A 24827-nucleotide genomic window follows, 5' to 3' on the forward strand; every position below is an offset into this window, starting at 1 on the left:
CCCCTGGGATGTCAAACGCCGGTACGTAAAAAGTAAATTTTTTGAAAAAGTGGTTACAGGGCCAAATACTGCAGGAATAATGCCAACTTTTTCACCCACAGATGGACCGATTAGAAATATCGGCTAAAACAAAAACTGGGCTAGGCATGCAAGGGGGACAGGTGGGGGTCCCACCCCTGTGTCATTGGAGCTGAATGAGTTGGAAGAGCTGGCACAGGGGTGTGTGCAGTATGAGGAGGTGTTTGGCGTGTCCAAGATGGATACGGACATGCCAGACTTTGCGGCTCCTCATGTTGTCCCAGGTAAATGTTGTTATGTTACCAACTCTGAAATGTGTTTGGGACAATATGGAGATTCTAATGTTCCTCTTTTCTCATTTTTCTAACAGAGACACAGGCGGATGAGTTTGCTCCAGAGGGGAGCCTTGGCGCAGAATTTCTGCTGGCTCTGCAGGGGAGGAAGCAGTAGATCCGGCTGGGGACCCTGCAGAAGTCAGTCCAGGGCAATCCCCCTCGCAGGCAGTGGCCCTCCTCACGGATCTCAATTTTAAATCGGATCACCACACGGAGATTCTGCTGAGGATGGACGCCAGTCTGCTACGGGTGGCGGAGGCCATGGAGCAAAATGCTGTGGCCAACGTGACCATTGGTCAGGCCCTGGTGGAAAATACCAGGGCCAACATCCGAATTGCCAATGCCCTGGAGCAGCTCGTTCGCCAGCACATGGTGGAGCCACCCTCCCTTCCTGCCGGAACATCAGGATCCTCCACCTCTGGCACAACAACAGCCATCCCTCCAAATGTGCCTAGCCCTCTGCCTACTCCAGAGGCCCCAACATCTGCCTCTGGAGAGGCCAGCCAAAGGACATCCCGGACCCGTTCAGGCTCCCACCCTAAACCAGCCAAACGTGGCAAAAAGCGATGACAGCACTGGCTAATTTTTGCACAATCCTTCTGTGCTTGCCCCATATTCCTTAAGGGCCAAAACTTCCCTCTCCTTTCTTGTGAATTGTTTTTAATGTGTGTTATTTTATTTATGCAAAATGCCACTAATTTTGTGTATTCATTTTTTGGCACAATTATTGCTGTAAGCCACACATGCAAACTTGAAAATGCACTTGAAAAGATTAAAATGTGTGGAAAAAATAAAAACAATTCAAAATCTGCTCCATTGTAATGTGACATTATTCTCAATATGGTTTTTAGGTAATCCCGGCCCCAAAAAAGGAAAATAAAACAAACAAACAGATTCCAAAGGGTTAAAAACCATTTAGGAGTTTAAAGGAACACTTTGCCCAAACCAAATGGATAAGAAATTCCCGGGACCATTAAAAATGTCGCTAAAACACAAACATGATGCCAATATTGTTGCAATAACACAAAACCACAATTTAAAAAAAAAAAAAATCAAATATGAAAAATTGGTACGCTAATTGATTGTCTAAGCCACAAATTAGCAGCTGAGTACTTCACCTGCGTACGGTTTTGTGCTACTCAAAAAAACCTAGTTGCTAGACACATTCCAAGCTTGTTTTCAATTCTAAGTTGATTGCTTTTCTGGCATGAAATGATAAATCGAAAAAACATCAAAGAGGCACGGGAAGGAGGACGAGACCATCGACATTGTGGTAGAGTATACCAGACCACAAGCTGTGCGAGCAGTTTGAACGCAAAGTGGATCAGACAGTGACGTATGACTTGCTCCGATCACATTTGCCGTTCGCATGAGATAATTTAGGGACGCCCACAAAATGCCTCGCCACGCCTGCGTTTTCGCATCTCCACCCCCGTCACCGCCCAAAAACGGGCTGTCCTGTCAATCACATTTTACATGTCACTTCCTGTTCGCTATTCGACGAACTACTTAAAAAAAGATTGCAATCAGCCGTACGCACATGCGCAGTGTAACACCGGCGCATGCGTGGTTTCATAACATCGGAACGCTACGAGCGTACTGCTGCTTACGAGCGGCTCTGAATGAGGGCCTATGTTCTTAATAAAAATCTGGATAGACTAAAATGGTGGACACAGACACTGTTTGTTGTTTGAAGTCTTACATGATAGTACTTTACCTGTGAGTGCCACCATATCTCCAATACTGTATTGATATTTGTATATCCAGGAGGGCACCAGGTGGAGAGATGGTATTGCCTGGAGATATAACCCAGATATTGTCAGATTCAGAGCGCTCGCTCAGAATCAGGGCCGTCCTAGTTAAATTTGGAGCGGCCTTTTGGACGCTCGCATAGCTGTGGGTTACCACCCACAGCTTATGCGAGCATCCATGATGATGGTCGCGATGGTCAAGATCATCGCGACCATTGGGCTTGCGACGAGACCCTGCGGTAGGGTCTCGTTGCCGCAAGCCCTGGAGTGATTTTGGCTCTATCAGAGCTAAAATCACTCCCACTGACATCACTAGTGATGTCAGTGGGGCCGGACCCAGACAGTAGGCGTTCCCATGGGAACGCCTCCGTCTGGCAGGCACGCCCCCGGCACGCCAACCAAAGGGGGCGTGCTGTCACTCACCATCGACAGCACGCCCCCTTTGGTGCGAGACCCCGAGCGACGACTTCCCCGTCGCTCGCCGGGTCTCGCGAATGCGCACGACGGAGCAGCCTCCGTCGTGCGCATGCACATTTGGGTACCATCGACCCGCTTGCGAGCGTCCTGCACTCGCGAGCGGGTCTGAATGAGACCCAGAGAGAGAGAGAGAGATATTTATGTGTGCATATATATATATATATATATATATATATATTTATTAGAGATGAGCGGGTTCACCCACCCGAATTTAGCATATCCGAGTCGGATCCAAGCAGGATCGGAGGTTTCCGCCTTACTCAGTTCTCGAAACCGAGGCAAAACTATAGAGACGGAAATCTCGCAGTTTGCGAGCTTTCGTCTCTATGATCAATGTAGTATATAGGGACCACGTGACAGACGCCATTTCACTCCGACTGTGGAGACTGAACAGGGAGAGTGGGTAGTGTAGGGCTGGGAGAGGTGTTGGTGCTATCTGCTGTGTCCTGGGCTGGTGCTGATCTACTCTGGTCTCTGGTCACAGTGCTGTCACTGTGCTGTCTCCTGAGTCCTGATCCATTCCGGTCTCTGGTCACGGTGCTGTCACTATCACTGTGCTGTCTGCTGATCCATTCTGGTCACGGTGCTGTCAATGTGCTGTCTGCTGATACATCTGGGCTGTCTGCTGTGTCCTGGGCTTGTGCTGTGTTCATCTCTGGGCCCAAGTTCTGGACTCCAAAAAAAAAAATAAAAAGGTAAAAAAAAAAAAAAAAATCAAAGTGTCTTTATTATATTTTTCTATGTGTGCTCATGGGTGCTAGGCTTAACCGCAGTAGCTCACAAGAGCCAGCCAGTGCTGCCCGACTCCAGTCCTGCTCAATCCAAAAAAAAAACAATACAAGTGTCTTATATAGTTATATTTTTTCTTCTGTGTGTGTGTGCGTGGGTGTTAGGCTGAACCACAGTAGCGCACAACATCCAGCGACTCCAGTCGTGCTCATTCAAAAAAAAAACAATACAAGTGTCTTATATATTTTTTCTTCTGTGTGTGTGTGCGTGGGTGTTAGGCTGAACCACAGTAGCGCACAAGATCCAGCGACTCCAGCTGTGCTCAATCAAAAAAAAAAAAACAATTAAAGTGCCATATTTTTTTCTTTATGAAATCTGCTGATAGCCCTTCTGCTTGTAGTAGTAGTGGTGGTGGTCCAATTAAAAATGTTAAAGTTGTTAAGACAGCTCCGGGAAAACCAAGTGTGTGCCCTGAGAAACTGAAATCACAAATCCGCGAGGAGAGTGCAAGTGTGTCCGCGGTTGCCATGTGTGAGCCCGACCTAAATACTAGTGTACTGGAGGATCCTCCAAGTTCCAACATTTGTGTGCCCTCTGTAAATGTGGGGAAGGGCAGTCAACATCTTGCACACGTAGACATTGAGGATGCTTCTGGGGAATTGCACATGGAGGAGGAGGATATTTTGGTAGTTGAAGGCGCTAAGGATGATGAGGATGTTGATGATGAAGAATTTGGTGATGAGGATGTTGATGCCGAGAATGTCCTTTGTGTAAGTAAGGCAACAGCTGTTGCCCATGGTTTGAAAAAGCCAAAGCTCATTGTTGTCATGCCGGGACAAAAGACAAAAAAATCTACTTCTCATGTGTGGAATTATTTCCATCCCAATCCGGGCAACTGTTGTCAAGCCATATGTGCCTGTTGCCATACAAGAGTGAGTAGAGGGAGGGATCTAAACCACCTATGAACCTCCTCCTTGTTACGTCACTTGGAGCGCATTCATCAAATATCAAAGTGTATGTCGCCAAGTTCCAAAACTCAAAACGTAACAAATCCATTGTCACCTACCTGCTCCCTCTCTGTGGGATCCAAGCGCCTTCGATCTACAACACCAACACCTGTATCATCACCTACATCCTCATTCGTGATCGGAAGTAATTTCAAAAAACAATTGACTGTTACTTCGTCTATCAAAGGACTGTTTAAGTATAACAGCTGTCACCCAGTTTCACAGCGGATCACTGACACCATGAGAGCTGTGCTAGTATTAGATGGTGAAATAATAAAAAATGAGGATGATAGTGTGGAGGAAGTGCAAAAGGAGGATGAGGGGGAAATTCGTGTCCTATCTGACGCTAATGTGGATGTTGATGATAAGGATGTGGTTTGCGTAAATCAACCACCAGTGGCAGCAGTTCTTGCTAATGATAAAAAGAAAGCCAGAAAAGCAACGTCTTGGGTGTGGAATTATTTTAATCTAAATTCTGACAACAGTTGTGAAGGCATCTGTTCCATTTGTAAAGCCAAAGTTAGCAGAGGAAGGGACGTTAACCATCTTCCCTGTTACGTCATTTGCAGCAAGTTCATGCAATTTGTTTAACAAAATATAATTTGTAAATTAATAACAAGCAGTCCAGTATCAGCTACCAGCACTTTGGACCATAACATGTAATCACCACCAACACCCTCATCATCAACCTCCTCCTTAATAATTGAAGGTAGTTCTTCCAAAAATTGTTTTGTGGGGCCCAAACAAACCAAGGAGTTCAGCCACGAAAGTGTCAGTCCTAGTCGCTAAAGTGCTTGGTTTGTTAAACTGTGCATGTCCTTTTTAATATTACACATAAGAGTGGGTGGGAGGGACCAGTGGCGTAACTAGGGCAGGGCAAGTGGGGAACGTGCCCTGGGCACCGTGGGACCGGCGGCGCAGGGGGGGGTGCTGCCGGCCACGGTACCGGCCCGCCCTAGTTAGCCAGTGTAGTGCCGACCGCAGTGAATGCACATTTACAGAGGACTGGCTCTAGGCTTCCAGCGCCGGTCCTGTGCTGCACAGCCGAGCCCCTTCCCTCCCCCTGAGCGCTTGCCCAATAGCACCAGGAGGAGGGCGGCCTCAGGCTGTGCTAACACACACATCGCCGCCATGTGTGTGTTAACCAGCAGCCAATGAGAGTCAGACGACTCTCATTGGCTGCTGCTACTACACACACATTACCGTCGAGTGGCAGCGATGTGTGTGAATCATCAGCCAATGAGAGCCAGACAGACTCTAATTCGCTGTTGCTGCTGCACACACATCACCGCCAGTATGTGTGTGTTAAACAGCAGCCAATGAGAGTCAGATAGACTCTCATTGACTGCTGCAGCCGCAGTGCCCACTGCAAGAGCCGGCTCCCTTCCGGCTCCTGCAATGGGTAATGGGAGAGTGTGCCAGCCTGGGAGGACTGACGTGCGGACGGCGGCGGGAGCGTGGATTCAGGGAAGAATTTTTCTTTTATTTATTGTTTAATTTCTGTGTGTATTTATCGGGAGGGGGGGGGACTACTACTGGGGGGGATACTACTGGGGGCAGTGCATTGGGGGTGGGAGACTACTACTGGGGGGGATACTACTGGGGGCACTGCATTGGGGGTGGACCGTATTGGGGGGGCCACTACTGGGAACTAATACAGGGGGGATACTGCTGGGGGCACTGCATTGGGGGGGACCACTACTGGGGACTACTACTGGGGGGGATACTACTGGGGGCATTGTATACTGGGGGTACTATATAAGGGGGACCACTACATAGGAGGGACTGCATTAAGGTGCAAATGGAAAGAAATGTTCCCAGTGACAAGAAAGGGGTGTGTCATGTCAACATGCCCCATTTTTCAGTGGCCACGCCCATTTTTCAGCATGCGCACATAGTGGGGGGGGGGGGGGGCTCCTTTTTCAAATTTGCCCTGGGCTCCAAATAGTTACGCCACTGCCCATATGTGGGAATTGAACCTGTCACTTTATGATTTGCAGTCAGACAGCTTACCAATGAGCCATCTGCTATCACAAGGGAAGACTGTGAATTATAGCTATATCAAGCTACTTCACATTCTTTATTTTCATATTAATCTAAAATACAGTCATACCTAGGATTCAAACTTAGTACCTCATGCTTTGCAGTCCATTTACCAATGGAGCCACCTACTACTACAGTGAAAATCTGTGTATTTCTAACTATATCAAACTACTTCACATTCTCCATAATCTAAAATACAGTCATACCTGGGATTCAAACTGGAATGGAAAGGAATATTCCCAGAGTGAAGCGAAATGGTGGTGTGTCATGTTGACACGCCTCCATTTTCCAGTGGCCACACTCTTTGTGGCAAAAATCGGCATGGCCACATGCCACACACAGTTGGGGGATGCCATTTCTCATCTTGCCCTGGGCACCATATACCCTAGTTATGCCTCTGTCGGGGCCCCCCTGACTCTCGGGCCTGGTACAGGTGTCCCCTTTGCCCCCCTGTCACTGGGCTTGGACGCACACCCCCAGCACACACACACACTACATACATACACACATGCATGATATATACTTGCCAGAGTTATTAAGAAAACACAGAGAATATCTGTGAGTTCAAGTCCCAGTAGGACAGATTTATTATATAGGGAATCTATAGTATTATTTATGTAATATAACATCATTGCATGGTTCCTTTGTAGAGAATTAGACCCCAGTCAAGTTCTATGAAGAGACTTCTAAGTCTGGAAAACACCAACTCAAAGTCCCCATTTTTGGCCTTCTATAGAAAATAAGTGCTGGGACAGATGTTGCACCAGGCCTGACATCTGGGGTCCCCAAGGAGATGTTCAGCATTGTTGGTTCTTCTTTGGTCTTATAGATTTAACTGGATTAAGGTATCGGCAAAGATGAAGCTCGTGGTTAGTTGGTCCGGAATCTGGTACACGGGTATCACTGTAAAAGGCAGACAAGGGTGAGACAGAGGCAGAGTCCAAATACAAGTCCAGAGGTTGGGTTCACAGATTATCAGGCAGGATGACAGGGGTGAGACAATCTCGAGAGCATTTAAACTCTGGTTATTACTCAACCTGCTTTGAAGAGCAGCAGAAGGTGTTCCGAAACCACTTGAGTACTCGCTTTCTGCGCTTTCCTGTCACTGGCCTGGCACCTATGTCACATATTACACTGCTGGGTGTCACTGGCCTGGCATCTATGTCACAGGTCACACTGCTGGGTGTCACTGACCGGTCATTGGATGGTTCCTGCATTTCAATAGTAACAATAACATTTTCCTCCTCCTTCACTAACTCTGTGTCATTCTCAAATATTATATCACTGGGTGTTGCTGCCCATTCACCTAATATTTTCGGCTTTTCCGTGTTACTATTTTCCTCCTCCGCCATGACTGGCCTGATGTCTGTCTCAGATATTATATTATTAAGTGTTGCTGCCGGCTCATCTGATGGTTCCATTGATGGCATTACAGGGTCCTGTGTCCAGCTGACAAAACGCCTTTCAGCGCAGGCCTCTGCCACAAGAATCACTTTGCCAGAATTTGTCTCCTCCACATCCGGTGTTTCCGTTGATGACATCACAGGGTCATGTGTGCAGGTGATAAATCGCTTTTCAGCGCAGGCCTCTGCCGCAAGGATCACATTACCAGGAGTTTTATCCTCCACATCTGTTGTTTCAATTGATGGCATCACAGGGTCATGTATCCAATTTATAAATTGCTTTTCAGCGCAGGCCTCCACATCTGGTGTTTTCACCGATGGGATCCATGTGTGGTACCTTATCCACTTGGCAAATGGTATTTTAGCCACGGGCTCTTGCACTAAGATGACATTGGCAGGAACTTCCTCCTCTGCATCTGGTGTTATCTTTGATGTTCTCACAGGTTTGTGTGTCCTGGTGATAAATCGATTTTTAGGGCTGGCCTCTTTCACTAGAATGACGTTGGGGTGAAGCTCCTCCTCCCAATCAGACATTCCAATCTTCTTTAGAGTTTTACTAGTTCTCCAAAACTGAAATCATCCACTCTCCAACAACTCGTACTGAGAAGTGAGGATTCCAAGGCAGCGTGTGATGTCATAATGCCTACTGAGTGACTGTGACATCATCTGCTCATGAGACATAATTGCAGGGCTTTATGCTAAGTAAAGGCTGTTTTGAAATCTGTGTACATTAGAAGACCTTCTCATGCTAGGAATTATCCCCTCACAGACAAGGTTAGACAACAAAACAAAGGATTCCAACAAAATAACAGGACCATTTTTATTTAAAAATATGAAATAAAAAGTAATGCTTGATTCATAAATACTGTACATATCCTAAAACTAGCCACCCACCCCTGCTTCACACGGGAGAAGATTCGAATTTACAGTGACAGTCTTTTTTAATCGAGGTCTTATTAGGTTGTGTAGACGACATTAGTTGTTTTTCCTCCTTTTATCAACACAAAAAGATTTAGTTTGACGTGACACGCAAAAGAGCCACGTAAAGTTGTCCTTGTCATAAACAGTCTCCACTTAGGTCAACTCCAGCCACGTTAAGTGTCTGTCCCTGTGCTTTATTTATTGTCATGCCTAAGCAGACTATTACCAGGAATTGGACTCGTTTGAAATTAAAAAATAGTTTTTCACATAAATGATATAGGAACGGTAAAAACAGGAAAAACTGAAATTTTGTATCAGTACTTACATCAAAAGAAACCGGATAATACGTATTAATCTCTACATGTTATAAAATAAAGTCCATCGTTGTGATATATCTTTAATGGTTCATCTCCTTCTTCCAGCATCAAGTTGTTGGTGCAATAACAAAAAGTAAACCTTCACTGGACTGGCCTAAGAGGTCTGGCACTGAACGCCACCTCTTGGGTGGGTATGGTCATCATCATCATCATGGTATGCTTCACCAGCGTAAGCCAAGAAAGTGCTCAGACATCTGTTTTGTCATTGAATGGCTTCACTAAAATCATCACTGCTTGGCTCCCTTTTGTCATACATTAATGTGTCATACACCTAAACCTTCCTCCACAAGTGTTCTGTTAAATAATGAAAACTGAATCAAAATCCATCCAGTGCTTCTCGAGATTAGCCCAAACACACAGTCAGATGCCTACCAGGGACATTATTTTATACTACAGATTCGCATGCGATCAATGTGGCTGATCGCGGCACAAACGTGCCCACGAATCGTGTTATGTGCCAAGTTACGCTATGGCACGTCCCCGAACGCGGGAGTTCATCTTCATTCAAACCTAGGGAGACGCAAAAGCACGTCCCCGACCGCGGGAGTGCATCTCCATTCAAGCCTATGGAGATGCGAAAGCGCGTCCCTGTTCGCGGGAGTGCATGTCCCATCATATCCTATGGAGACGCAAATGCGTGTCCCTGATCGCGGGAGTCCGTCTCGCACCACGCATAGCGCGATTTGATGCACCATGGACAACAATGTAGCTGGGCAGATCTGTATGTATAGATAGATTGTCCCCTGCGCAGTGATGACACTTTATGAAATGTTCCATATTTAGCAGAAATAAATAAAAGTAAATGTACATGTAAAGCAGAGCCGGATGGATTCTGTGTGGCATAATGTGGCCAGGGGGCATAATGTGACCAGGGGGCACTATGGTGTGTATATCACATTGGTGATGCTGGGAGTATGTACACATTATACTTTTTTATAACATCGCAAGAGAATCTTATTCACAATTTTATTGGTAGGGGCCCTCAAAAGTTAGTTGCCTTGGGGCCCCCACAAACCTTAATCCAGCCCTGATTTTAAAACAAATTCATATAACAAGTGTAATCATATTAAAACAAATGTTAAAACAGTTTTATTTTGATCTCTAAAAACAAATACCACTTGTGATTTTTGGGCCTGATTCAGAGTAGTTGGGAAACCCAATGGTTTGCGTACTACTCCGATGTTAGAAGATCGGCACATGCGTAGGATCTGTGCTGCGCATGCACCGGGATTCAAAGCTACAGGCTGATTGACAGGACGCTGCCATTTGGGGGCAGGGAGTGGGCGGCGCTGGTCTCCTTTCTAGAAAATGGGGGAGCATTGCCCTGTTTTCTAGGAGAACTGAGGCCAGCATCTGCGTCTTCCAACGTGGACCTCCTGGCCTCAGCTATGGAACTGCGAGGGGTAATCTGAGTAACCTCAGTGTTACTCAGCTTGGCGATGGTGTCGCAGAAGATCTGATGCTGCGTTTTAGGGTGCAGCACTCAGATCTGTGAAGCTGTCATGAAGCTTCTATTTACACCAGGCACCTGCTGCTGCATTAGCATATTAGTTGTACAGTATTGCACAGCCGCCTACCAGCAGCTGTCCAATACTGTATAACTCTGAATTAGGCCCTTTGTGTCTCGGGGGAGAGGTCTGGTGTGCCGTGTGAGAGAGGTCAGGGCCAGTGGCGTAACTAGGGGGGTCTAGCGGGGGCTTGTGCCCTGGGTGCCGTGGCAAGCCCTGCAGAGGGGGGCGCCACCGCCAAGGCATCAAACCCACACACGCCCGCTCTCCCACCCCCTTCCCTGCCATGATTGTGTCCTGTCTCTCTTTTAACAAGCAGGCAAGTGTGCCTGCTAGCCTGATACTGCCTGTAGGTGGAGCTGCAGCGGAAGTGCACAGCCCCTCCTAGGCAGTCTTCTTCCTGGACTAGAGCTGCCTGCCGCCTGCACCGGGTGAGGACTTGGAGTGAGTTTTCCTCCCCTGGCACTCCCTCTCCCACAGGTGAGTTACTTTTAGGGGGGGGTTCGGGTGGATGGCTAAGCTGCCGTGGGGTTGATGTGTCGGCGGGTGGATGGCTAAATTGCCGCAGGGGTGTGTGTGTTAATTGTGGTGCCAGGGGAGGGGGTATGGAGTTGGGGGCTGCTTGGTGGATTTGGGTGAAATAAGTGCATGTGTCTGAATAGTGTGTATGTGTCAGCGTGTGTATATATGTGTCAGTCTGTGTATATATATGTGTCTGTGTCCGTCAGTGTGAATATGTGTCAGTGTGTGTATGTGTGTGTCAGTGTGTGTCAGTGTGTGTATGTGTGTATATATATGTGTCAGTGTGTGTGTATGTGTGTCAGTGTGTGTGTGTGTATGTGTATCTGGGTCAGTGTGTGTCTGTGTGCTGAGACAACGCAGGGGAGAGCTGATTGCGTGTCTGAGAGACGACACAGGAGGTGGAGGTGACAGTGCACTGAGAGATGATGCGGGGGGAGGTGATGGTGCATTGAGAGATGACACAGGGAGGTGATGGTGTGTTGAGAGATGTCGCGGAGGGTGATGGTGTGGCTGAAAGACGACGCAGCAGGGAGATGATGGTGTGCTGAGTGTTGACGCAGGGGGGAGGTGACGGTGTGCTGAGAGACGATGCAGGGGGTGGTAGTGTGGCTGACAGTTGACACGGGGGAAGGTGACGATTGCTGAGAGACGATGCAGGAAGGGAGTTGACAGTGTGGTTGAGAGATGATGCAGGGAGGGAGATGATGGTGTGGCTAAGAGACGATGCAGTGAGATGATGGTGTGGCTGAGAGATGATGCAGTGAGGGAGATGATGGTGTGGCTAAGAGACGATGCAGAGAGATGATGTGTGGCTGAAAGACGCAGGGGGAAGGAAGTTACACAGAGGGCACGAGTCTGGTTGAACAGCTGTTGTATGATGATGACCTTATTAATATTCCTACAAAAACAGGCATCTTCCGGACAATGTGACCTACATGAATATTAAATACTGACTGAAGACGTCATCGTCCCAGGGAGGATGTATTTGTTCAGAGGTTTCACATTGTAAGAAACCACCATATAGGTAAGGTGCATATGGAATGGAAAGGAATGTACCCAGAGTGACAAGGAATGGGTGGCGTTTCATGTTACATGCCCCATTTTCACTAGCACGCCCCTTCTGGTATGTGACATGCCCATTTTTTTTGCACACGCCAGAGGCACGCAAACTATACTTTTCTACAAGTGGGGGGGCGCTAATCTAAAACATGCCCTGGGCTCCGAAGACCCTAGTTACGCCACTGGGAGGGACAATTCCATCTTGCACCTATTTCCTTTACATTTGGCACAATTTGGGGCATTGTCGACTGACATTATTATAGTTTATTAAACTGCCATCCTGTCTGCCACTGCTGTGTCGCAAAGTTTCATAGATGTCTGATATATTTTTAAACTGCGTTTGTGCCGCTGCTCTGCTGCTTACTTTAGCCAGCCAGCTCGCTGCAGCCTTTGGCCTATATTAGTGAAAAATAGTGAAATCAATATTGTGATCTGTGAGGTGGTTAAAAATGCCTAGAAACGCCTGAAAATCATTGTTATTAAGGTTAACAACCCTCTCTGTCCAGGCCCGGTACTCAGGTCCCAGCAGTCCCCCCTGATGGCGGCCCTGATGACAACGTGTAAAAAGTTTTTTGCGAATTTAATAAAAAAAAAATATAAGAAATCACACGTACATAAGTATTCACAACCTTTGCTCAATACTTTGTTGATACACCTTTGGCAGCAATTACAGCCTCAAATCTTTTTGAATATGATGCCACAAGCTTGGCACACCTATCTTTGGGCAGTTTTGCCCATTCCTGGATGGGAAGCGTCGGTGCACAGCCATTTTCAGATCTCTCCTGAGAGGTTCAATTGGAATCAAGTCTGGGCTCTGGCTGGGCCACTCAAGGACATTCTCAGAGTTGTCCTGAAGCCACTCCTTTGATATCTTGGCTGTGTGCTTAGGGTTGCTGTCATGCTGAAAGATGAACCGTCACCCCAGTCTGATGTCAAGAGCGCTCTGGAGCAGGTTTTCATCCAGGATGTCTCTTTACATTGCTGCATTCATCTTTCCCTCTATCCTGACTAGTCTCCCAGTTCCTGCCGCTGAAAAACATCCCCACAGCATGATGCTGCCACCACCATGCTTCACTGTAGGGATGGTATTGGCCTGGTGATGAGCGGTGCCTGGTTTGCTCCAAACATAACACCTGGCATTCACGCCAAAGAGTTCAATCTTTGTCTCATCAGACCAGAGAGTCCTTCAGGTGCATTTTGGCAAACTCTAGGCAGGCTGCCATGTGCTTTTTACTAAGGAGTGGCTTCCGTCTGGCCACTCTAACATACAGGCCTGATTTGTGGATTGCTGCAGAGATGGTTGTCCTTCTGGAAGGTTCTCCTCTCTCCACAGAGGAATGCTGTAGCTCTGACAGAGTGACCATCGGGTTCTTGGTCACCTCCCTGACTAGGGCCCTTCTTCCCCTGATTGCTCAATTTAGACGGCCGGCCAACTCTAGGAAGAGTCCTGGTGGTGCCGAACTTCTTCCATTTACGGATGATGGAGGCCTTTGTGCTCATTGGGACCTTCAAAGCAGCAGATATTTTCTGTACCCTTCCCCAGATTTGTGCCTCGAGACAATCCTGTCTCGGAGGTCTACAGACAATTCCTTGGACTTCATGCTTGGTTTGTGCTCTGACATGCACTGTCAAGTGTGGGACATTATATAGACAGGTGTATGCCTTTCAAAATCATGTCCACTCAACTGAATTTACCACAGATGGACTGCAATTAAGCTGTAGGAACATCTCAAGGATGATCAGTGGAAGCAGGATGCACCTGAGCTCAATTTTGAGCTTCATGGCAAAGGTCATGAATACGTATGTTCATGTGATTTCTTAGTGGTTTTTTTTTTAAATTAAATTTGCAAAAATCTCAAAAAACATTTTTTACACATTGTCATTATGGGGTATTGTGTGTAGAATTTTGAGGACAAAAATTAATTTATTCCATTTTGGAATAAGGCTGTAACATAACAAAATGTGGAAAAAGTGAGGCGTTGTGAATACTTTCTGAATGCACTGTATATCAATGTGTAGTTACTATGGTGATTGTTCACCTTTTATTGTTGCTATAATAAATGTATTCACCTAGGTGCTTCCTGGCTGTTTCAGCGGTGGAATGGTGATTGGATGGGGAAGTGGTGGGAGGCTGTCGCACATGCCACTCTGCTGCGTTGGTTATGGAACGCATGGCGCTGCTGATTGGCTGTTGCGACCTGTGCTCTCTATACAGGGCAAGTAGAATTATACAGTAGTTCCAATTCGGGTAATACGTGCACTACACGTTGGGGAGGTACCCTGACTCGCTGTGGAACGCACACTGTTGATCAGCATGCATGATTAGGCATGTTAGTTATTTATTTTTATATTTATTTAGTTTTGCCATAGAACACACAATAATAGATTCTTTTTATATGTATTTTATAGCCATATGTCATCAGCGTCATCCTCCATCGACCCTGCATGAATGGCCGATGAGGGATATTGTTAGCGAGAGCCATGCTGCCGAATGCAGCAAGGCCCCCTCCATCGCTGCCAGCATCTGCAAGCGTGTATTGCACTTGGCGATGCTGTCTCCCCCACCGGGTCAAGTCGCTGACGAGGTCGGGTGCACTAGACTTTGTCTAGTGTGTACCAGACTTAAGATTGTTGGTGGGATTATCTGTTAGGGGGCACCAGTCCAAATTTTGCCTAGGGCACCAAATTGGCTAGGGCCGGCTCTAATCATCACCAACTTGATGATGATGACTGGAACTTTAAAGTAGAATTTAAATTAAATAGATAAAAAATCTCATGCCCCCTAAATCTCATGCTTCCTGATTTAAGATCCAGCACCCATAGATAGGGCAGGTTGGAGCTAATACTGGGCGATAAACAGTGTGGAGTTCCCTTGCAAAAGCCACAACCAGCACTAGGCTGTGACAGACTGCGCTGATGAAGCTACAATAGCATAACCTGCAGCGTGGAATCCCCCTTTCTTAGTGACACACAGCCCCAGCCTGCTCAGCGTGGGACCCACCCAGCAGAAAACAGGACCATGCTGATAGCACTTTGGCTCTTCCACATCAGGACCGGTTTAAGGTTTGCGTGGGACCCAATAAAAATGTCAGTATGATATAAATTCTACCAGAACCACACCGTAGTGTCCCCAGTTCACATTGTGCCACACAGAAACTCCAGTTCCCATATGCCACAGTGCCCCTACGCTGGTGAAGTTGCTCTGTGTGGCTTCATGGGTGTCCTCCAGTGTGTGTTTGTGTGGAGGGGCCCTGAGCGTCCACCCTGTTGTTAATCTGACTCTGTTCCCCACACCCCTAGCTGCTGGGTATTGAGGTAATATGTTAAAGTGGGAAAAAAAACATTTGTATAAGTGGCACTATTGTTCCAGCACGCTCTGGCAGACAGTAACTGCATGGTATGCTTGGCCTTGTACAGCCACTCACATTGGAAGATGTTAGTACTGTATGTAGACCTGATTTTGCTAATCCCTTTTTCTAATGGTTTCAACAGTCCTGAGGTTAAATGGGAGACAAAATGAGAGTCTGCAATGCAGCAGCCAGAGACAAAAACATTTAAGAGTCAGTAAAAGGCATTTTTCAGTGTTCGTTAAATATAATTATTTTACTACAGTATATCTCCTTCATTTCATACATTTGGATATAATTTTGGAGGTATGTAAAACTGTTGGTGGCTTTGATTGGCAAATTTACACTAATAAATTTAGGCAGAAGTTACAGTATCAACCTATCATGAGGTAAGAATCCAGCTGACTTGTGGATGGGTAATACACATGTAAGTTACAATGAACAAACTAGAACTCTTTCCGAGCCTACTGCACATAGCGATCTCATTGTACACATTTCACTAATAACCAAGGAGCATTTTGCTGCATTAGACAATTTAATGTCACTAGAGCTAAGCTAAGGGGTTACATGGTTAAGCCGCTACCTAAACAACAAGCTGATTACCCAGCTTATTGAAAAGGTATTTGTGGAAGTGTTAATGGATGAATACCTAAGGAACGGTTTCTCAGTGACATTATTACTGAGCATTTGCTAAACAGAAAAGAGCTGAGAGTATTTCAGAGACATTGAATGAATATCCATTCTTAGCGTCTCTGTTTGTTACCACCTAACCTGTTCAGCTGGGGAGTCATTGATAGAACTGACATAGAGGTATGCAGCTTATATCATGATGGAGAAGGGGCAATATTGGTCAAATATTGTGTTACTCGTACACATGGACAGGATTTTCTTTTTTGAGCAATGGCAGTTTATCGGGAGCGCCTTGTCGTGGTTTTATTTCAAGGTGTGTTCAATTCATTGAATGGGCTGTGAGAAATGATACTGGTTTGTATAGAACAATTCACTCTAGATGTTTTCATTTGTAGGTCATGCTAGTTCACATATATGTTAACATTTGTAACATATAATTTGCAGGCTGGCTGATAAATGGGATGTTCTATTAAATTAATACAATTTCTAAGTTAAAATATCAGCTTTCAGTGCTGTGGCTGCCATGGAACTTAAGTTGAGGTTACTTTCTGACTGGTCATTTGTCCTATGCTTCTTACATAAAGCCAATAGGTCAATTTTTTTCCCAGGAGATTATCAGTGCTCTTTGCTGGTGTTAGGAATGCTAATTGGCATTTCAGGATACCAGTAAATGTGTAAGATTTAAATCTGGGTACAAACTAGGTAATATATATCGGGCGTTCAATCGAATGGCCGATATGTTACAAGCGCGTGGACTTGTGTGTACCCCCTATATGTCTGTGAACGTCATCATTCACAGACATATCGCATTTGCTCTGTAGCATAGCAGATGGCCAGTGTGTACGGGAAGTCAACTCACCGCCCGTACACTTACTGAAGGAACCGCCGGTGGCTGACAGCTGAACTGGGTGGGCAAATTCAAATGTCCGCCCAGTTGTGATGTCAGGGAACACACATCTAGCACCTGATCGGTAAGTCTGTATAGCTTACCTGATCGGCCGCTGTTGGCGGACCCGCCCGTCGGTGGATCCGTTGGCACAGTGTGTACCCAGATTAAGATATTCTTTTTTTGGTAACAATAATCTTGTTGGCAGCAACCACCGGTAAGCAGTCATTATTTTGATTTTCAAACTATTTCAACTTGATTTGGGGCCTTTGGAACAGGTAAATATAGGGCGAGCTGTTGCATTATCTTTCTTGAATTTGTAGGCATTTCAACTTCAAGTAAGAGAGGTGGGCGTCAGATGTCCGTAACACCTTTAGAATTAAAATACAGCTAGTCTAATACCGCTGTGTAGCCATTAAATGCTTCTATCCACTTGGCTTTGTTATTTTAATTTTTACAAAGGTTGGATACATTTTTATCAATAACCATGGCCAGCCTAAATAAGAGATAAAGAAAAAATGTGGAAATGTGTACTGAATTTTCTATTCTGGGTTTTTGGTGTCAGCTACCAGAAAAGGTTGGCTGGCGTTTTCTTTTTTTGTGGGATGTGGACATCACTGGGAACATAATGTTAGAACAAGCACTGACAGGTTTATCTAGAACTTTTCCAGTAAATCATATTCTGAAGTCTACTTTATTTCTGGAATTTGGCATTGCCTGTCGCATGTTTGCTCTTCATTAAATGAAGCATGGCTATTTAAGACCATTTTCGCAATAGTTTTTCCCAGTAAATCAATTGCAGCTGGCTTAGAAATAGAGGGACTTTTAATGGGAAAAGAAGAACGTGAAGGTACTGTATTTATAAAGAAGTATCAGACCACTTGAGAAATGGACATTAGATTGTTTTACTTGAGATGTCAGTTTTTAGGTGTTTCAGGAAGTAACCTGCATTTTTACCTGAATAGGACACATATAATAATATGGGGTCTCTTCCTTATGTAACCCCCTGGAATCTCAGTTTCCTGAAGAAGTTGATTGTGGCACCTGGCACAGTGCACCCCCCAAATCTTGATTGGAGTTAATTTATTATGAAATTATGATTGTTCTCACCAGTGATCGGTTCAGGGTAACACATTCCAACCATGAACATACCTTACATATAACAACCACACCACATACATATAAGTACAGTTTCAAACAAGTATATGTATCTTTTTTTTTTCATTTTTCTTTTTAAATGTACATAAAACACGCACAACAAATAGCAATGCCAAACATATGACCTTTGTACACTCAGTTACTCAATATGTCACTGGTTATGCAAATAGGGCCTATTCTGAGTGTGAGTAAAGTAAAAAAAAAGGACAGCTAACTATTTACATGGATGAACCATATTGCAAAGCAAGTGGTGCAAATACATTATTTTTATTTTGCATGCAGGGTAAATACAGGCTGCGTTTGCATGTAGCCCACAAATCCTGGGCAGCTTTAGTTTTGCACTGCAATTTAGATTTGAGCTAAGACACGCCCTTCTCCAATCTAAATCTCTCTGCACATTTTCCATTTGCCCAACCAGCAGTGCAGCATGGTCTTACCAAGGTGCACAGTTGCTTTTTTTTTTTGCTTTACTCGCGCCTCAGAATCAGGCCCACAAACCCCATAGTCCTATTGTGAGCTTTCATTGTAGCTGTTGTTGGCAAGATTTGTTTGCTACAAATGACACAGTGTACTTCAGTGTTGGACAGGAGCATGAAGGGCCCACCGGGGGAATTAAACAGTACAGCCCCATGATTTGGGGGTGTGGTCAATTACTAAAGGGGATGAGGCCAGCCCCCACAGAGGCTTGGACAGACATTAGAGACCATGCAACTGACCCTATAATAGAGTAACAATGTATAATTCGAGTGCACAGTCGGTAACCTGAGATTAAAGCAAGTGGTGGGGCACTCAGGCAGTGGGGCCCACCAGGGATTTCCCCTTTACCCCTGTGGGCCAGTCCAACCCTGGTGTACTTACAGGCACCTGGTACATCAACAAAGCAATTACATGGGTCTCCCACTGACAATAGGTGGAAGGAATCTCTGGGTCTCCACAAGGCATTCACTGGGTGCTTTTATACTGGTGATTATAGCATTTCTAACTAAAGGATCTAAATGGACGCTCCAAGGTTTATACAAATCAGCCATTATTTTGTATAGGGAATGCTGGTGCTTTTACTAGGAAACACTTCTCCCTGATGTTGGCAGTACCTTATCTATTTATACAAGTCACTTTTAACAATGTCAGGTAGGTTTTTAGGTTGGTCACTGTCCTTAGGGTGTAATATAACTTTGTGCTAATCACCATAGCATGGGTACAGAGGACACAGCCATAAGTCACATAAGAATTAGCCACTGATTAACAGAAGACTGCTCTGTGCTGTTAGTAGACATTACAATCCACCACATACAGGATGATTTACAGTTTGTGCTGATTAGACTTCTCAATCTCCCCTCTGCTTGTGCAATGTGCAGCAGCTAATTACATCCATTCACAGAAAATGACCCGGTGTAAACTGAAAATTAATATAGAGAGTTTTCCTTATTTATTTCACATAATTAAGAATAAACCCACATATAATGATTGCTGTGGCACAAAAAAATCTATGAGCCGTGAATATAGAAAGGCTCTAGGGTTGGGTAATAAGGACAACCCTCTTGGGATAACAGCTAGTGGTATAACACGAACCCTTTCATAGGAGCGCAGACCGTATTTTTAATTTGTAACAAAAATATCTATATCTTGGTGTCACAAGTTTACTTTGTTATACGAGAATTATTCCAGATTCACAAAATCAAGCTTTTTCCTTTTATAAAATTGATTTGTACAACGCAGTAGATGTAAACACTTACAAATTAATTTGTAATACAAAATCTACTCCAGAGTCACATAGGGTGTACATTACAAAATAAATTGTGTCGAAACATTTTTTTCACAACATCAGTTTTCTGTATTATACAGTAAATGGGTTTTGTGCGACAAAACCCAGTGATGTGATACAGAATATGCTCCAGAATCAATTTTTGTCTTACAAAAAAAATATAGAAAAACAAACTCGAATTACAGAATGTTTCGTCTGCAAACTGAATTTTTACAACATACAAAATTGTTTAAACTACATAATTGTGTATTACATAATTCATTTATACTACACTGGTTTAGTGCCAAAAAAATAAATATCGAATCTCAAATACCACTGTTATCCTTATGTATTTTACACTCAAACAATTTATAGTTATTGACAGGTGTAGCTTGCCCGATTGGGGATAGGACATGCCCTGGTGAGCAGGTACATTGTGGTCACATGTTTACCCCAAGAACAAGAACTACTATACTCTGAATATTCTGTAGGTTAATAATATTTATCATCAAAATCTTATTTTATATGCAGATGATACATAGGGAGGGTAGATCCATGGACCTCTTTGGCAAAAGGATGTAAGGGGGGGGGGGGGCGACGACAAAAGTGTCAACTTGCATCGTACTTGCCCTTGAATATCCACTCCATTTAAAACATAGGCAAGTGTGCTCTAAACTTAGATGAAAGTTAATTTATTGATATAGGGATAATAAGTTCTAAGATATCACATATTCACTTTTATTTGACTTTGAAGCTCGGTATACATGAAACGCACATGCTGTGCAGCTGCTGTGAAATGATTACATGCCTTAAACATGTAAGCCCTGAGTCATGAAATATACAGGCTGTACAGTGAGTATAGCATGTCATTTACACTACTGCTACCTGCTTACTGATTTCATAGTATGTCTACATTTATTGGTATCTTCTATGCATTGCCTACACAGTAACAACTGCAAGCAGCCTGTGTATTTCCTATGTTACGTTCCAAATGGCTGACCAGGCAATCCTAAGTGTAACCAGAACCTGCAGCATTTAAGTAAGTGGAGTAAACAAAAAATATAATAAAACAAAAATTGGAGTATAAAATAAATTTATGGGCGGATAATCCAAAATACTATCACTTCGTACTACAGTAGTAGGATTTTACTTTTAGATTTATTCCTGTTTATGCAGAAAGTAAACCATACAACAGGGACTTGTGGGATTATTGATGTCATTTCCCAGAGACTGGGGGAGCAATAGAGTGACAGATTACCAGGAAGCAAGAGAAGAGTTGGAGAGGGTCAGCAGACATTACACGTAACTTCATTTGTATTAGCTTAAAGGTGATTTACATATCCATTGCACACAATCTTTTTTGTGGAGTAGTCTAGCTATTCTGTAAACTAAATCCATTACATAGAAATGTGTAATAATTTCATAGACTGAAAGAATTATGTGTACTGTATATCAGAAACTAGTAAACAATAATGATTTGTATGGCACTGCTCTGCAATAAGCATGAACTTTTTTTGTAGGTTCAAACTTGTATATAACTTACGTGCAATGGCCAAAGAAGATGGGATAGCACATTTGATTCCCTGATCACTACTGGCACCACTGTGTCGGTTAATGTGGCCAATAGTGGGCATTAAGAACCATACAAAATAACCAATGCACTCAAGAATATGTTTTCAGTGGCACTAAAAACAAGAAACAAACAAACAAACAAAAAAATTCAGATACAGGCATGAAAATGGAAGCCTTTTCTACGATGCACCTTCGATAGCATAGGTGCAGTGACCATCCGTTTGCTTTGAAGCCCCAAACTCAGCAGGGTTCGCTGAACTGTAATTTTAGACACATGTCTGTACCCAGGTTAATTTTGATGGGGAGTTGCTCCACTGTAGCGTGTCAGTCGGCCCTCACGCACCTTCGTAGCCAACATTCACCTCTCACATCAATGGCACGTGGCGCTCGGCAGTTTCCACTCTGGTTATTCGCAATGGTGCATTTTGTCCAGTAACGATACACCTTCACCACAGCAGCACACGAACAGTTCACAAACTGCGCTGTTTCAGAAATACTGCCACCCTTGGTCCAAAAGCCAATAATCATCCTTTTTTGCAACTCAGATAAATTGCTCCTTTTACCCATGACAGCAACAAGTGATATGTGTGCAGACAGCCTATTGTACACCATATATATGGGCTACGCGCTGCCGACATCAAATGCAGGAGGTAGTCATAAAAATGTGACTTGACTGTGTATATATATATATATGTGTGTATATATATATATATATATATATATATATATTATATACACTGAAGTGCCAAAAGTCAAGGCATACATGCCTACAGCAGTATCATGTAGCCCGGCAAAGTGCAGCAACTTGACGTTGACCCATGCTGTCTAGATAGCTTCCCACAGCTCCCAGAAATTTTTAGGTGCAGGATCTTGGTTGCAAATTGACCTCTCCACTATGTCCAATAAATGCTCAATTGGGTTCATGTCGGGCGAACATGGTGGCCACACCAATCGTCATAACTCTCCAGAATGTTCCTTGGACCAATTCTGGACAACTTGAGACTGATTATTATCCTTCTGGAATATTCGTTGTTGTGGGAGTATATGAAGGCCATGAAAGGCTGCAAATGATTAACAAGCAATGCAACATAGCTGTTACTGGTCAATGACGTGTTCAGGTGGACCAGCAGACCCAACCCATGCCACGTGAACACACCCCACACCATTATGGAACCACCACCATCCTGCACGGTGCCTTGTTGATAACTGGGGTCCATAGCCTCATGGGGTCTGCATTACAACCGAAACCTTGCTATCAGCCTGAAACAACTGGAGGCATGACTCACCGGACCATGCTACATGTTGCCAGTTCTCCAGGGTCCAATTAGCGATGTTACAAGCCCAGGTGAGACGCTGTGTCCAGTGTTATAGTGTTAACAGGGGCACTCTGGTGGGTCTTTCTCTCCCATATACCATGGAAGCTAAAGGACACTGCACTGACAGGCTCTCACCACTACAATCCATAATGAATGCAGTTGCAAAGCTGATCTTCCTCGCCAAACGTCATTGTCTGCTGATCCACTCTCTCAGCCCTCCATTGGTTACCGGTCTTCTACCGTAATCAATATAAAATACTTACACTCACACATAAAGCTATTAACCAAACCACACCAACATACATCTTCACTTATCACAAAATATCTTCCAACCCGACATCTCCGCTCTGCACAAGATCTGCATCTCTCATCCACACGCATTACTTGTTCTCATTCACGGTTACAGGACTTTTTCGGGCTGCGTCCACCCTGTGGAAAGCCCTCCCACGCACAATAAGACTTTCCAAAAGTCTCCAAACATTCAAGCGTTCCCTGAAAACTCACCTCTTCAGACAAGGTGGTTGGCCACTGTGCTGTCCATGGTGGGTGGAAATTCCTTCCATGAGGTATTCCTGGTACACACGTGAAACCATAGATTGAGGAATGTTGAATGTCCGCACAACTTCAGAAATGGAATATCCCATCCGTTTGTCACCCACTATCATGCCCCATTTGAACTCTGATAATTAATGTTGCCTTGCCATGAGCAGCTTAGCTGGTGTTCAAACTGACTCACGAGATGTCAGATTACAACTGATGCAGTTCTGTGCATTTCCAAGAGGTCACAGTATGGTGATGCCACCTACCATTACCTTTATATACTGCTATTCCAAGACTTTTGGCACTTTAGTGTACTAGTCTGTTGGATTCAGCATATGCCGAGTAACTTCAGTCTATCAACCACCCTCCTCCCCCCACTGCACCCTGTTCTGCTCTCTACTCTGTCAGGTACCACCCCCCTCTCCGCTGTTCTGATCCGGCCCGACCGACACCCATCCCCATAGCTGACAGGAAATGTAAATAGAGTGTCAAGTATCCACTATATTTGTATATGTTATGGATAGGCAATTTTTATATAGTTTCAAGCAACACTTGGCTATTTGAACTGTTGGGAGTTATGCATTTTCCCTGTGCGCTCCACGTGCACTGCACCAATTTGTACTTTTTGTGTTAATACATGATTTAAATTACTTTTAGATGTCCACTCTAGTTATATTTTTTTATTGTTTTTTTTACTTTACTGGGGATATCTGCTAAAGTGGACGACTCTGAAAATGTTCTGTAATATAATCATTGTATTCAAGTGTTGTGTCTGCTTTCAGATAGAGCAGACTCCGGTGAATCGTTTTACTGATACTGTAGGAGGGGGCTCTAATGTTTTGAGTGGTGGAATATTCTAGAACGAACTTATATTTAATAATTTTACTGTTTGTTCATACCACATGCAACATCTAATCATGTCATTAAAATATGAGGAACAAGTGGAATATCTAGTGCCAATGTTAGTATGTCCTACAAATGATTTTGCAGATCACAAACAGCAGTAGTTGTGCAGTCTCCATGCAGGCCTCTCGCTTCTTTTCGGTGCAGGCACTGTTCCAGAGTCTACTGCAGGTCTCCGGGAACATGGCAGCCATGCCATTTTTCTGGTGATTTCTGCAGCACCAACGCTAGAGAGGTAAGTATAATGTATGGGTGCAGGGTGTGCGTTGTGGGCCCCCCTGGACCCAGTGGCTGTTTGAACCCATTATAGATACGCCACTGGCAGTACTGTAGTTGCCATGATTAATCCACAGTTTTATACTTTCTAAGAAACAGTTAAAATATCCTATTCAAGGACCTGCATTGTTTCTCTGTCAAAGAAATTGTATAGAAACATTTGCATAGTCTTCATATCCATCTGATTCACGTTACTTACATCTTCAGCAGCTTTTCCTGGCTAGCCCTCAGTGCATTGTGCTTCCCGCACACATACTGCAAGATAACAAGAACACTCCATCAGCAAGTTTCCTTTTAGCTGTGGCAGG

The 24827-nt window shown here is 44.5% G+C and overlaps 1 long non-coding RNA gene across 1 annotated transcript in view; it reads right to left on the reverse strand.

Annotated features, from left to right (window-relative positions):
• Window positions 1–24827, reverse strand: part of LOC148508597 (uncharacterized) — a 70592-nt gene that overhangs the window by 30635 nt on the left and 15130 nt on the right. Inside the window, exon 3 of the long non-coding RNA XR_015869577.1 lies at window positions 24719–24774. This is a non-coding gene — a long non-coding RNA (uncharacterized LOC148508597). The remainder of the gene's footprint in view (window positions 1–24718; window positions 24775–24827) is intronic.

The sequence above is a fragment of the Taudactylus pleione genome, unplaced genomic scaffold (assembly GCF_031769625.1).
Source record: "Taudactylus pleione unplaced genomic scaffold, aTauple2 ptg000354l, whole genome shotgun sequence".
Taxonomy (NCBI): domain Eukaryota; kingdom Metazoa; phylum Chordata; class Amphibia; order Anura; family Myobatrachidae; genus Taudactylus; species Taudactylus pleione.